Source organism: Littorina saxatilis, linkage group LG12 (genome assembly GCF_037325665.1).
Source record: "Littorina saxatilis isolate snail1 linkage group LG12, US_GU_Lsax_2.0, whole genome shotgun sequence".
NCBI lineage: Eukaryota > Metazoa > Mollusca > Gastropoda > Littorinimorpha > Littorinidae > Littorina > Littorina saxatilis.
The window spans coordinates 2,661,991-2,677,389 of record NC_090256.1 but is presented as its reverse complement, the minus strand read 5'-3'; the positions used below and the strand labels follow the sequence as shown (position 1 = coordinate 2,677,389).

At 46.7% G+C, this 15,399-nt stretch overlaps 1 long non-coding RNA gene across 1 annotated transcript; it reads left to right on the top strand.

Moving 5' to 3' along the window:
• Nucleotides 1-3,278: 3,278 nt before the first annotated feature.
• Nucleotides 3,279-4,495, top strand: LOC138981047 (uncharacterized). Its single transcript, XR_011460544.1, has 2 exons — nt 3,279-3,603; nt 3,888-4,495. It is a non-coding gene; the product is annotated as an uncharacterized lncRNA (long non-coding RNA).
• The last annotated feature ends 10,904 nt before the right edge of the window (nt 4,496-15,399 follow it).

Here is a 15,399-nt window from a genome sequence, read left to right as displayed (position 1 = left end):
TTCATCAGTAGTTTGTTATGTTTATCCGCAGACTGCTTTCCATTACTTGTCGTCTGTTTTAGCTTGACTCGTGGGGTTCTTCAGCAAGGCAAAAAGTGCTTGTTTACTGACACGTTCTCACGCACGACATGTCGTAAATGCAAGTTCTAACGATTGTTTTTTATTGCACTGATAGAGAATGTCGATATTTGTAAACGTGTGCCATTTCCTAATGTTTATTTCATTATTTTGCATACGGATATGGCTAGTAAGTGGATAATCTGTTACGACACGAAACGCGTTCTAAATCCGGGAAGGGAGGCTACTCCAACGTAGAAGGGAGGCTACTCCAACGTACTTTCCAAAGTGTGCTCCAGCCTTAACATGTATTTGGTCGTTTGGGGGTGAAGACTCATGTGGTTATATTCCGTCCAATTAATGAGAGAGAGAGAGAGAGAGAGAGAGAGAGAGAGAGAGAGAGAGAGAGAGAGAGAGAGAGAGAGAGAGAGAGAGAGAGAGAGAGAGAGGCTGTCATGTTTGATATATGTACCGGTTGTAACGGGTCAGTTGGCCTTTACAATAACATTTCTGAGTTCTGAGTTCTCTCTCAAACACACACACACACACACACACACACACACACACACACACACAACATACCTAGAAGCGTATTTTTTAAAATATATGACGCACAGGTCCTCCCGATCTTAATGTATGGATCTGAGCTGTGGGGATTCCAAAGGTTTGAAGCTCTTGAGAAAGCCCATTTGTTTGCATGCAAGAAGTTTTTGTGTGTAGGACGACAAACACCAAACAAGATGGTATATGGTGACTTAGGCCGCTACCCACTTTATGTCACTTCGTCGGTTCGCTGTATAAAGTATTGGCTGAGAGTGTTACATTTGCCAAGCGAAAGACTCCCAAGGAAAGCATATGACATGATGAAACATTTACAGGGTTATGGCAAGAAAACATGGTCTCATTATTTGAAAGAAATGTTATGCATGTACGGCTTTGGAGATGTCTGGCTGCAACAAGGTGTAGGCGATTTGAATCGATTTATAACAGTATTTAGACAACGATTGTTTGATTGCTTCCAGCAAGACTGGCACGACAGCATCATGAACTCGGAGCGATTTGAATTTTATTCGCTCTTTAAACAAGAAATTCGCGCTGAAGTGTATATAGACCATATTCAGCTCCTCTGTTTTCGAGATGCATACATACAATTTCGATTTGGTATTTCACCCATAAACACTCACAAATGCCGCTATCGAACCGACGTTGTACCGGGCCTTTTGATTTGCCCTGTATGCAGAGAGGACGTGGAAGACGAGAAACATGTATTGTTTGTATGCAAAGGATATTGTGATTATAGACTTAATGTCAAAATACTAAGAGAAAAAAACCAGAGTGAAGATGCGAACAGTATTATACGTGTTATGTCTGTAGATAAAGGAGATTCAGTGGTGCATGTGGCCAGATTCTTATATCGTGTTTTTCAAAAAAGGAAAAGTTTTTTGGACTAGCTACCCAATGTGGAACAGGTGAACGAGACGGCGATGGTTATACATAGTTTGTGCCGTTGAATGTTAGAGCAGGTTTGATTGCAAATATAAATGTATGCTGGTGTAGTACACCTGTGTTGATATTGTACCTATTCAAATTGTTGATTTATGCGCTGGAAATGTTTGTAGGTTAGAAAGAGAGAGAGAGAGAGAGAGAGAGAGAGAGAGAGAGAGAGAGAGAGAGAGAGAGAGAGAGAGAGAGAGAGAGAGAGAGAGAGAGAGAGAGAAAGAGAGAGAGAGTTTGTGCCGTGGAACGATAGAACATGATTGAAAGCCGATAATGTATGTTAGCACTGTAAACTTGTTTGTCGTTGCACCTATCCATATTGTTAATTCATGCGCTGGATATGTCTTTATGTTTAAGAGAAAGAGAGAGAGAGTGAGAGCGTGCGTGCGTTCGTGTGAGTATATAATTATATGTTAGAGAGAAAGAGATAAAACCGGGTGATTGTCCATAAATACAAACACACGGCATGTATTACTGACCCCCCTCCCCCCTCCCCGTTGAAATGAACCTTGTGTGTTTAATCAATAAAATGTCTTACGTCTTACACACACACACACACACACACACACACCCACGTTACACACGTACACACATACACACTCAGTCACACGCACTCACTAACTCTCTCACACACACTTCATACACACAAAACACCCCCCCCCCCCCCATACGCATATATAGACAGAGGGACATACACACCTTTACAAACAAACACACATACACACACACATACACTTACGCACACGCACATACACACACCCACCCTCTCTCTCTCTCTCTCTTATACAAACAGACACACACACACACATGTACATACGCACGCACGCACACACACCCACCCACACCCACACAGTGACACACACATTGGCATGTATTATCGGTATGAAAATGCGTTCGTGGGATACCTCCAGCTTCGCTGGGATAAATGTTCTACTACCTTGTCAGTCTAGATCTGGAACTCATGAAACAGCACTATTCAAATCCCCATAAAGTGAGCTGGTGTTTTTCTAGATCTAAGCATCGACCGAATTCAATAGAAATGTTCCTTGCATGGCATGATTATTTACCTAAATCTGTTATTAAGTTTGTTGAAAATCAAAGTATTCGTTTTTTGTTTGTTCGCGTGTCTGGTTTTTGGCTCACGTAAGTGTAGCCTATGCGATGCTAACTTTTGTCTGTCTGTGCGTGCGTGCGTATGTATGTGTGTATGTCTGTGGTAGAAACTTTAACATTTGAAGACGTCATATTACATTGACGTCACATTATGACGTACGAGGGTTAGACGTCACGCGATGGAATTACTGAAAGTCTCGGTGATTGTTATTTTGAGCGGGCCGAGACTATTTGGCAGTCGTGTCCATGTAAGTAGGCTACATGCAGACAGACAGATCTAGTAGATCTAGTGTCTCGCTTTCTTGCACAGTTGCACCTATGCTCTTTCTCTGTGTGTGTGTGTGTGTGTGTGTGTGTGTGTGTGTGTGTGTGTGTGTGTGTGTGTGTGTATGTGTGTGTGTGTGTGTGTGTGTGTGTGTACTCTGTGTGTGTATGTGTGACGGAGTGATTGAGTTTGTGTTACTGTTTGTCGATTTCTTACGTGAGCCTTGAAGGCTTCGCCTCTTGTTGTTTAGTCGATTAGCTTACACGATGTGTGGCTTTTTACATTTAGTCAAGTTTTGACTAAATGTTTTAACATAGAAGGGGAATCGAGCCGAGGGTCGTGGTTATTGTGACAAACGGATTTGCACATAGTGTATATTGGAGTTATGTGACGCAGGTGTACAAAGTTTCATGGGCCACGAACTTTGAGTAGACACCGCACGGTGAGATGTCGTTGACGCAATGCGGTATAGTCACGAGTGGGATGTGACCAATCAGAGAGGAGTATTGACTGAGGTCACGTTTGTAGATAGATTAGACAGCAGAGCTTTGCAGACTATCGACAGGAGAAGAAGTGTCTCCTGATTGTAAAGTTTCTCACCGGGCGCTGGAGGTCGTTTGGGGACTCGTGCCGCGGTATTGAATCGGTAGATTCAGCTGCTGTGTTTACAGGTATTTATTGAATTGATATTTTGCTCGGAGATATTATTTTGCTCGGAAATATTGACTTGAGAAATGACCGGGAGAGTCATGTGTGAATTAGCTGAAAAGTGTGCGTTGATGTCAGCCATTGTTGAAAAGGGAATGTTTACATGTTTTTCGGAAATGAAGTCGCTTATGAGTTAGCGGGTGTATATACTGTAACCGCATAAGTTAGTTGACGGTAGTGATAAAGAATGTCATAAAAGTTTATTCAAGTATGGAGACTTATGGTAGTTTAAACTTGTGTATTTTAGCATCCCGGGCCGAGTGGGTCGCGGAAGTATCCCGGGCCGAGAGGGGTCGCGGAAGGGGAACGAGACGGGAGGTTCTACCCTCACGCTCCAGCCGTGAGCTGTGGGAACGCAGAAGGGGAGACAGCGTGAAGCGCTGCAAAACGGGAACCCCGTCCCATTCCACCACACGAGACAGTTGTGTGGGTGGGGTGAAGCAGTGCGTGCCACTGTATATTGTGAGTACGACTGAGAGCAATTAACCAGCGTGATAGCTGTACAGAGATACGTTTCCCGAGTGAATAACCATGAGACGTCGAGCGTCGTGGTTTTTGTCATCTGTGTGTAACAGAAGTGAATATTGACAGAAGTATTGCTTGAGGCAATGACTTCGTGTGTATTGAGACAGACAGGTTCTCACGGAACAAAGCTTAAAGTGTTTTATGTGTGTGCACGGGAATTGTAGACTGCATGACAAAATAACATGTATGTAATTTTGTGCAGTTAGATTTCTGTGTGTTAACAGAAATAGAACTTTCATGTGGAGTGAAAGTGATCTGTAGAATGGATGTATAATAATATGTTTATGTTGTGTTATTGAACATTCTAATAGAGGTGCAGGGGCAAAGGGCTATACTGTGTTCTTGTCTTTGTGCCTGGTTGGAGTGTTGTGTGTGTGTGTGTGTGAAGGCTAGATAGTAAACAGAGAGTAGCACGCACAATTTCTGATAGGAGTAGATATACATACACACAGACATACACACCGAAATTCCAGCCGTAACAGTTATTAAAAATCTGAAAATTATAATAATTTTTTTTATATAAAACGATCCAAATTTACGTTCATCTTATTCTACATCATTTCCTGATTCGGCAGACTACGGTCATTGTGAAAAAATGCAGTGCGTTCAGTTTCATTCTGTGAGTTCCACAGCTTGACTAAATGTAGTAATTTCGCCTTACGCGACTTGTTATTTTGTAAGGGTGGTTTAGCATGTATAAAATGAGACCTAGACCACATACGCCATGAAAGTAGAGTTCCCTGTTCAATACCAAGATTGCCAGTATTAAATATTCAGACAACTTTTGGATAAATGTGTGGGGCTGTGGTGTTGCAGTGGTAGATTGTTTGCACGGGTATGTATGTAGGTACGTGTACATCCGTGTGCTTTTGTGCAGGCATTTGTGAAGCAGGAACATGCAACATTTTTGACAAACATCAGGGTTGTGTGTGTGTGTGTGTGTGTGTGTGTGTGTGTGTGTGTGTGTGTGTGTGATAAAACCAACTAAGCTTACATCCAGCACAAAAAGCTTCAGCTCTACTTCACCAGTCAAAGACAAACGCATTGCTTTATTCAGCTTTCGACACATATATTCACTCGATCAGAATCGAACCCTCTTCATGAATATTTTATTTAAAAAAAAACCCATTGATTCTACACAACAAATGGTATTGCTATATGCTATGAACGATGAAGACAAGCAACCGAGACAGATGAAGTCAAGTTTCTTAGCCTTTTAGCCTCTTATGTTGCATACATGTCATTTTATTTTATTTTATCTCCTGATAACTGGCCAGAAAGGTACAAACATCGATTCTGCAACTACCTCGTAAACTTCTCGATCACTAATACACCAGAACTTGATACAGTATGCAACACTCAAAGGCTTGATTACCTGTTGCATTGAAACGACAGAAGGATTTAAAAGACCATAATGTAACTGAGAGGAACCGATGTATTCAAGTTCAGAACGAAGCAGTTTCTGCCTCAGAGCCTGTATCTCATGCTATGGAGCCACTAGAAGAGAAATGTCTGGCGTAGTTTGACCACAGGCGGAAGGAATCGTCCACTGGACTACTACTATCACAGAAAGACTACAAGGTACGTCACTCACCTTCGAGTCTTCTGTGTTCTTGGAGTCGCTTCCTGGGGAAAAGATATTGTTCAAGACGGTTTGCCTCTTCCTACAGTCTGTGTAAGGTCAAATAAATACAATTGAATGATTGTTTGAACTATTATGTGCCTTTAGTTTTCAGCTTCCGTCCGCTGCAGGTTGTTTTTAAACATCATTTGGACGAATCTTCGTTTGCGAGCCGCTAATCCACTTGGGGACAAATCATGTATGCCGCACCGAATATGCATACCAGCGCTCATTGGTCTAAAACTTATGTAAATATTGTTCAGCAAAGGGAAGCTACCCACGGGAAAATAATCATCGAATATCCTGTTATTAACCAATGAGCGCTGGTATGCATATTCGGCCTGTTTATATACACTAACTCTCCACCTCCCTCTTCTCGTGAAGCAAAAAGTGTTTTTACGACCAAGTCGTAAAACAAAAATAACTGACAAAAGCCAGTTAAAGTTTATGAAATAATAAGAACACGCTGAACCGTGTAAAGTTAGAAAACACTTAGCTGCTCTGTAAAAAGTCTTAGTCTGTACACAGGCGGAAGGTATCGTCCACTGGACTACTACTATCACAGAAAGACTACAAGGTACGTCACTCACCTTCGAGTCTTCTGTGTTCTTGGAGTCGCTTCCTGGGGAAAAATATTGTTCAAGACGGTTTGCCTCTTCCTACAGTCTGTGTAAGGTCAAATAAATAGAATTGAATGATTGTTTGGACTATATGCACCTTTAATTTTCAGCTTCCGTCCGCTGCAGGTTGTTATTAACCATCATTTGGACGAATCTTCGTTTGCGAGCCGCTAACTTCCACTTGGTGTCAAACTCATGCATCCGCACCGAATATGCATACCAGCGCTCATTGGTCTAAAACATATGTAAATATTGTGCAGCAAAGGGAAGCTACCCACGGGAAAATAATCATCGAATATCCTGTTATTAACCAATGAGCGCTGGTATGCATATTCGGTGCGGATGCATGAGTTTGACGCCAAGTGGAAGTTAGCGGCTCGCAAACGAAGATTCGTCCAAATGATGGTTAAAAACAACCTGCAACGGACGGAAGCTGAAAATTAAAGGTACATACAGTTCAAACAATCATTCAACTGTATTTATTTGTGTCACGATTTAGTGACATGGATCAAGAAAGTGTCACTCTGTGGGGTGCCTTCTCTTGGTCAATTGCGATAGAAAGCGCCTGTGCTTTCTGTCAACGGTTGTGGGTTTTGCTGACAGCGCATAACGAATACGGGTATTTTGTGTTGCACGGATTTCACGGGGGTGATTTCTGCTGTCGAGGCAGAATTGTCGATAACTGAACTGGGATATGTGACAGGGTTAGTCACGTGATTTCGTCAAGGTTGTCTGTCTGAGACATGTTAACTGGACACTCGAAAACTCAGCGCTGGGGAGAACGGTCGGTGTCTTATATTTCCTGCGAGTTTGATGGACTTCATCGCTTTGATTTCTGCATTGATATTCAACAGGAGGGCTTCAGGAAAACTTCAGTTAGAGACCACTTTCTCTCCGTTCACATGCGGTCTGACGTAACGGGTCGTCAATTTCTCTTCGCTGTGCGGGAAAGAAATTTCACCGCATAAAGGATTCGGCAAGAGGGTGAATGGGGTATCGCTGTTGACGAACAGGTGCCATTCAAAGGAGGAAGCGGTTTTCGCTTCAATGAGAGTACTACCTACATAGGCTTTTGAGGTAATAAATCATTATTTAACGCTGTTGACGAGTCTGTGTTTGTGGAATGAAATACTCTCTGTTGTTCTTTCCAGGTTAGCGCATAATTTGCTCTTTGTGACGCTAAAATACTAATCTGTATATGGTTTTTGCAGATATGGAGAGAAGGAAGGAAAATAGCTGATTTGTTGTTGTAAAAGTCCGTTTGTGCAGGCCCACGTGCTCTATGAAATATGTCAGGGTGACATGTTTAAAGGTGGGGTGTGAGGGGTAGCATGACATGTTTAGTGCACCGAGGCTTTTTGTTGCAGCCTTTCTTCATTTCTACCTGCTACTGTTGCTGGCTGTTTTCTGCTGCCTATCTGCGGGACGCTGTTAATCTGCGGGATGCTGTAACCGGATCGTCCGCGGGGTGTTGTAACCAGTTAACCGGCTAACCAGCGACTGAGTGAGGCGCCCGATGTCTCCACTGTTCCCTGCTTCGTCGAACGCCAACCAGCACTTCATTCGACGGAGCAGTTGTGGAGACTATGAACTAATTACGGGCCGCCCACTCAGTGGCACAACAAAGCTAAGTGCACCATGTCTTATGCACCCTTATTACCACCTAGTCATCTGTGATATTTATGATTATACTCGAGTGGTGACAGCGTGGGGTTTGTGACACCTGCATAAATTAGCACTTTTGGCAGATCAGCTATATATTTCTTAACTTTACACGGGATCAGCGTGTTACTATAATTTTCTACACTTAACTGGCATTTGTTGTCAGTGACCTCTTGGTATTTTACGTTTTGAACGTAAAAGAACATATTTGGAGTGAAGTCTCGAGGGAGGTGGCGTGATATTACATAAACAGGCGTCTGAAACGTATACTTTTGTTGATTCTATCTATTTGTATGACTGCGAGAGTGGATCGTGGTGTGGTTAGTTAGTTAGAAGTAACTAACCGTTCATAATCACCTTATTGTGATATTGAAACGTGACAATTTGACCTTACACAGACTGTAGGAAGAGGCAAACCGTCTTGAACAATATTTTTCCCCAGGAAGCGACTCCAAGAACACAGAAGACTCGAAGGTGAGTGACGTACCTTGTAGTCTTTCTGTGATAGTAGTAGTCCAGTGGACGATACCTTCCGCCTGTGGTCTGTACAGGCGTTAACACTCCACGTTGTCACAACTCAAAGTTCTTCATAAAGGGTTAGAAAAATGACAAGGTGGGGGGCGTTTACGCATGGGTGCACTCAACTCTCAGTGTAGCCAGGGTCCATTCGATGAAACGCAGTGGAGCAGTGCAGCATACGGGTGAAAGTTGGAGCAACACCAGTAACAGCCGTAGAACAGCAACCGTAGAACAAAGGACAGCAACAGTGTAGCCCGTCTTCAACAGCAAACAGGTAGCATCCAGGTAGCAAACGTCCAGCAAACGTACAGCAACACCTCCAGCAACAACCAGCAACAACCAGCAAGAAGCTGAAACAAGAGCAATTGGTGCAGTGACCATGCCAACAATCCCCCTTTTACCACCTTTAAACATATATAACTCCACCCTCCAGCGAGCGCGTGGTACCTGCAAGGATAGACTTTTAATAACAACTCAAGACATTTTCTCCGCCTCTCCATATCTGCAAAAACCATATACAGATTACAATTTAGCGTTATAATGAGCAAGTTATACGCTATTATGGAGAAACAAAACAGAGTTTACATTTCACAGACATTGACCGGTCACCAGCGTAAAGTAACGTCTAAATACCTCAATAGCTCGTGGAACGCAGCTCTCCCAAGCAAACCGCTTGAATATTTGGCTCCCGTTCGTCAGCGAAAGTATGTAGCCAAATCCCTCCCATGCTCAGTGCAACGGACTGGTGGAAAGGTTCAATGGTACCTTGTGTCACGTTTCAATATATCACTTAAGGTGATTATGAACCGGTTAATTACTACTAATTAACTAACCACACCACGATCCACTCTCGCAGTCATACAATTAAATAGAGTCAACAAAAGTATAAGTTTCAGACGCCTGTTTATGTATAAACTCGCCACCTCCCTCGAGCCTTCACTCAAAATATGTTCCTTTTACGTTCTCAACACGTAAAAAACCTGTGGTCACTGACAAAATGCCAGTAGTATATAGAAAATTATAGTAACACGCTGAACCCGTGTAAATACAGTCAAAATGAGAATGTTCTGTTCCAAAAAGCTCTAGTTCATGCAGGTGTCACACACCCCACGTTGTCACTACTCCAATGAAATCACAGATAAGAAAAGACAACGGTGGTCAACGGGGTGCGTAAGACATGGTGCACTTAGCTTTCTTTCAGTATGCTGGTTAGCCGGTATGCTGGTTAGCCGGGTTGCTGGTTAGCCGGTTCGCTGGTTAGCCGGTCTGCTGGTTAGCCGGTCTGCTGGTTAGCCGGTTAGCGTAGCTTCCTCAGGTCCCAGCTCCAACGTCTGCAGCTAGCAGTGTCCCGTCAAAGGCAGCCGTGCAGCGGTTACAGGAAACCGAAACGAAACGAACGAAGGCTGCAAACAGAAAGCATCGGTGCACTAAACATGTCAGCTACCCCTCACCCACCACCTTAAAACATGTCATCTTTAAATATCTCATCGAGCACGTGGGCCTGCACAAAACGGACTTTTTACAACAACAAAACAGCCATTTTCCGTCCTTCTCTCCCTATCTGCAAAAACCATATACAGATTAGTATTTTAGCGTCACAGAGAGTAAATTATGCGCTAACCTGGAAAGAACAACAGAGAGTAAATTATTCCACAAACACAGACTCAACAACAGCGTTTAATAATGATTTATTACCTCAAAAAGCCTATGATTGTAGTACTCTCTCAAGGAAGCAAAATCCGCTTCCTCCCTGGAACAGCCTCTGTTCGTCAACAGTGACCAAAAACGTCCAGAACCCCTTGTCGAATCCTTATGCGAAAGCCATCGCCGACGAAGGAACGTTGACGACTTGTCCTCAGCAAAAATAGTGGCAGAGAGAAAGGAAAAACTAGTGGAAGTTCCCCTAGAGTGCCGAATATAATATTCGGTGAAAAACCATCATACTCTAGAAACTGTGTATTAGATCCTTCCCCTTCTGCCGCTGGGTGTCAAGTGCGTCGTCCTTTGAGTCTCTGACAGACCACCTAGCCAAATACACGTGACTGACCTTGTCACCAAACCAGTCCAGCTATACACAATTCTGCCTCCCAAGCAGAAAAAAGACACGAGAAACTCGATCCGCGAAAATCCCGTGCGCGCTGTCAGCGAAAAACCGTCAGCCCTGTGACAGCAGAAACCCCCACTGTGAAACTCGTGCGTTTCAAAACATCCGTGTTCATTGAGCACTGTCAGCAACCTCTGCTGTAGCCCAATATCACGCACAGGCGCTTTCTATCATACTCGACCAAGAACAGGCACTCCACTGAGTGACACTTTCTTGGTCTCTGTCACCCGATCGTGACACACCTCCCCTCTTCAAGACGAAACCTCGGTTTCGCTCACAGTCATGTTCTCCTCTCCAGCCCGAGAGAGAAAGTCAGCTCCAACATTGTTGGCGCCCGGAATGACGCGTACCGTGAATTGGTACGGTTGGAGAATCAACGCCCAGCGCATAAGTCTGGCGTTTGCCAACCTTGCAACCTGAAGATATTGCAGAGGTTGATGGTCTGTTTCCAGACAGAAAGGTCGTCCGTACAGGTACGCTTCGAACTTCTGGATGCCCCAGACAATGGCGAGACACTCGCGTTCAACCGTTGCATACGCTGCCTCGGCCGAGGTCAGCTTACGGCTGGCGAAGCAAACAGGGTGCAAAAACCCCTCTGTCTCCTGAAGCAACACTGCCCCAAGTCCCTTCCCTGAAGCGTCTGTCCTCAGCACGAAGTCCTTGTTCAGGTCTGGTAGTCGGAGAATAGGCTGACTGGTGAGTCGCCTCTTCAGGGTGTTGAATGCGGAGCTGCATTCCTCAGTCCACACTACAACGGTCGGTTGTAGTTTCTTGGTAAGGTTGGTCAGTGGTAGTGCGATTTCGGCAAAGTGTGGGATGAAGCGTCTGTAGAAGCTGGCTAGGCCCAGGAAAGACCTGACTTCTTTCTTCGTGCGCGGTGGCTCCGCCTCCCGAATCTTCTGGATCTTGTCGTCCTCTGGAACGAGCAATCCCTCGCCGACAACATGACCCAGGAAAGACAATTCCCGAAATCCCAAGAAGCACTTGGACGGGTTAGCTCCCAGATTTCCGTCCTTCAACCTTCCGAACACGTCGCGCAGGGCGTCGAGATGTTCAGTCCATGTCTCAGTCGCGATCAGCACATCGTCGATGAAACTGCTGATGTCCTCGCGCTTCAATGGTTCCAAAAGTTTCCTCATCATGCGAGTGAAGACGGCACCTGCATTCTGTAGACCAAAAGGCATGACTGTCCACTGGAACTGGCCGAATGGAGTGGTAAATGCAGTCTTTGGGCGATCTTCCTCGGCAACTGGAATTTGCCAGTATCCCTTGGTGAGGTCTAATTTTGAAAAATACTTGGCCTTGGCCAAGTGACTGAAGAGGTAGTCCACATCAGGCATGGGTTCCGCGTCAAACGCCGTAATCTTGTTCAGCTTCCGGTAGTCGACACAGAACCTGACGCGTCCATCCTTCTTCTTCACAAGCACAATTGGTGAACTGTAGGGAGAGTTCGCTGGCTCGATGACGCCCAACTTCGTCATGTCGGCGATTTCCTTCCTGACCACCTCCTTCTGGGCATGAGGCATGGGATACTGCTTCGTCCTCACTGGCTGTTTCTCCAGCAAGTCGAAGGTAAACTCCTCTAGATGCGTCTGAAGTGGTATGTCTGTAAGGACCCGTGCTGCATCCTTCAGGATCTCTTGCAGGTCCGCCTGCTGGTCGTCCCCAAGATCAGGTGAGATGTGCACGTCCGTGTGATCCTCAGTAGCCTCCAACGGACAAACTGGTACACGTCCTCCTCCCTGTTCTTCCGTTGTCTCGTCCATCACGACAGCAACTGCTTCTGTCACTTTGTCCTTTTCCCCGTAGGCAGTCCTCTCTATGTAGGCGCGCAGCAGGTTGGCGTGGTACAGGCGTGCTTTCCCGTTCATGACGATCCTGTAGTCGTTCTGGCCCACTTTCGCTGTCACCTCAAAAGGTCCTTGCCACTGCAGTTGTAGCTTGTTGTGTTTGACAGGTAGAAGTAGCAACACCCGTTCTCCAATCTTGAAGCTGCGCGGCCGTGCCTTGCGGTCGAATCCTCGCGCGTAACGCTGTGCTGCTCTTCCCAGGTTCTCTTGAGCCAGTTTGCAGGTCTCTTCAATCCTGTTCCTGAGTTCTACGATGTAGGTCGCTGTCGTCTGCACCTCCTCGTCAGCTTCTTCGTCTGTCCAAGCCTGACGCAGGATAGCCATGGGACCGCGTACCTGTCTGCCGTACAACAACTCAAATGGGGAAAAACCCAAGCTCTCCTGTGGAACCTCGCGGTATGCAAAAAGCAATGCTGGGATGTACCTGTCCCACGTGCGTGGTTTCTCCTGAGCTAGTTTCCTCAGCATGGTCTTCAAGGTGCCGTTGAACCTCTCCACCAGTCCGTTGCACTGAGCATGGTAAGGAGTGGTGAAGTGCTGCTCCAGTGATAGCAGTCGTGCTGCCTCCGCCATCACTCCTCCCGTGAACTGCGTGCCTCTGTCGGTGAGTACCTCTGATGGAATTCCCAGCCGGGACCACATAGTAACCAGAGCCTCAGCTACTCGCGTGGCTTCAATCGATTTCAGAGGGATCGCCTCTGGGTATCGAGTAGCGTAGTCCACCATGGTCAAAATGTATCTGTTTCCGTCCTCAGACGCAGGCAAGATGGGCCCGATGATGTCCACTGCCACCCGACGAAAGGGTTCGTCGATGAGCGGCATCTTCTCCAAGGGGACCTTCCTCACCCTTCCTTTGGCAACCACCTTCTGGCACTTATCGCAGGACGCACAGAAACGTCGGACATCCGTGCAGATGCCTGGCCAGTAAAAGTGGCGCCAGACACGATCCGTGGTCTTCTTGGTGCCAAGATGACCTCCCAGAATCGAGTCGTGTGCCGTTGCCATGACACCCTCGCGAAACTCGCGAGGCACGACAACCTGTTTGAATGCACCTTCCTTGTTGCTGAACTCACGGTAGAGCAACTTCTTGTCCCTGAGGAACTTTGACCTCCCATGCTTCCCGCTCAGCTTCACCTTCCCCGACTTCGCGTGCTCCCGAGGAGTCGCTAATGTCGGATCAGATGCCTGAGCCTTCGCGAGAAGCGCGGGGGTCACGTTCCCCAGGGCAGCTCGTGCAGCAGGTAGGGGTTTGAGAGGTTTGTCCTCTCGCTCCGCCTGTGCCCGCGTGAGCACTGAAATGACGTCGGGAGACCGATAAACGGGAACCTCCCTGGTGACGCCGTCCACAAACTGAACCCGGTTTCCAATGAGCAGGTCGCATGGAGGATCGTCCATGACGACGGCCACAATGGTCCCCGTGAACAACGGTGTTACGACCTTGATCACTGCCGTGTTCAAGTCGTAAGCGTGAGATGCCTCGGCCATTCTCACCCTGATGCTGTCTCCTGTGTAGGCCATAGCTGGAACTAGACTCGCCCGAACCACTATCATGTCTGCCCCTGTGTCCCGCAGACCTTCGCCCTTCACTCCGTTAACGTAGACGTTGCAGTGGGGCTGGAAATGTTTCCTGGAGCACGGAACGCAGAGTTGTGGAATGGTGCATGAGCTCGTGACGTCCCTTAACTCCTCGCTGCCAACAAAGTGTACGCCCTTCTGGTCAGCCTGTCTCTTGTGGCAGTCCTTCTTCACGTGGCCCCGCTTGTTGCAGTAGTAACACTGGATGTCAGTTCTGGAACCTGATCCTTTGTGTCCCTGATCGTCCTTCCCGTCCTTGGGTCCTGAAGAACCCGAATTTCCCGATTTTCCCGGCCGTGAGCCTGAAGATTTGCCGGAGATCGCCTGGGCGTCCTCGTGTACTCTGATCCAGTCGGCTGCCTCCTGAGTAGTCTTTGGCTGGTGTTCCTGCACGAAGGTCACCACCTCAGGTCGCAGGCTGGACATCAGTTGCTCCATGACAATGAGGTCGGCAAGGTCGTTGACGGTCCAGTCCTTTTCGGCCATCTCCACCCAGCGCCGCAGGTAGAGATTAAGGCGTGCCACAAACTGATGGCTCAGCTCGCCGCTCAGTCTCTTGCTGTTACGCAGACGTCGTCTGTAGGCTTCAGCAGTCAGGTTGAAGCGCTGGAGTAACGCCTTCTTAAGTGCCTGATAGTCTCTCGCCTCGTCCTCATCCAAAGCGTTGTAGAGCTGCAATGCGCGTCCCTTTAAGCAGGTGCTAAGGCGGCTAGCCCACGTGGCCTCTTCCCACTTCTGGTCAGATGCAATGCGCTCAAACCGGCGTAAAAAGTCGTCGAGCTCGTCCTTGTCATCGTCGAACGTCGGCAGTCTCGTACGGTCGGCAACAAACGTCGGCGCGCTAGCCTGAGTAAGCGTACCCTTCTCGGCCTGTAGCCTAGCTAGTTCTAGCTGGTGATCGCGATCCGCCTGTTCCTTCCGGTCTAGTCTGTCACGTTCGTCTTTCTTTTCCTGTCTGTCAAGTTCGGCCTGTCGTTCTTGTCTCTCAAGCTCGTCTTTCTTGTCTTGTCTGTCACGTTCGTCCTTCTTGTCCTGTCTGTCACGTTCGGCCTGTCGTTCTTGTCTGTCAAGCTCTTCTTTCCTTTCCTGTCTGTCTCGTTCTGCCTGTCGTTCCCTTTCTTGTCTGTCAAGTTCGTCTTTCTCTTTCTTGTCCTGTCGGTCACGTTCGGCCTGTCGTTCAGCCTGTCGTTCCCTTTCTTGTCTGTCAAGTTCGTCCTTCTTGTCCTGTCGGTCACGTTCTTCTTTTCTTGTCAGTCGCTCAAATTCTTCCTTCCGTTCTACTT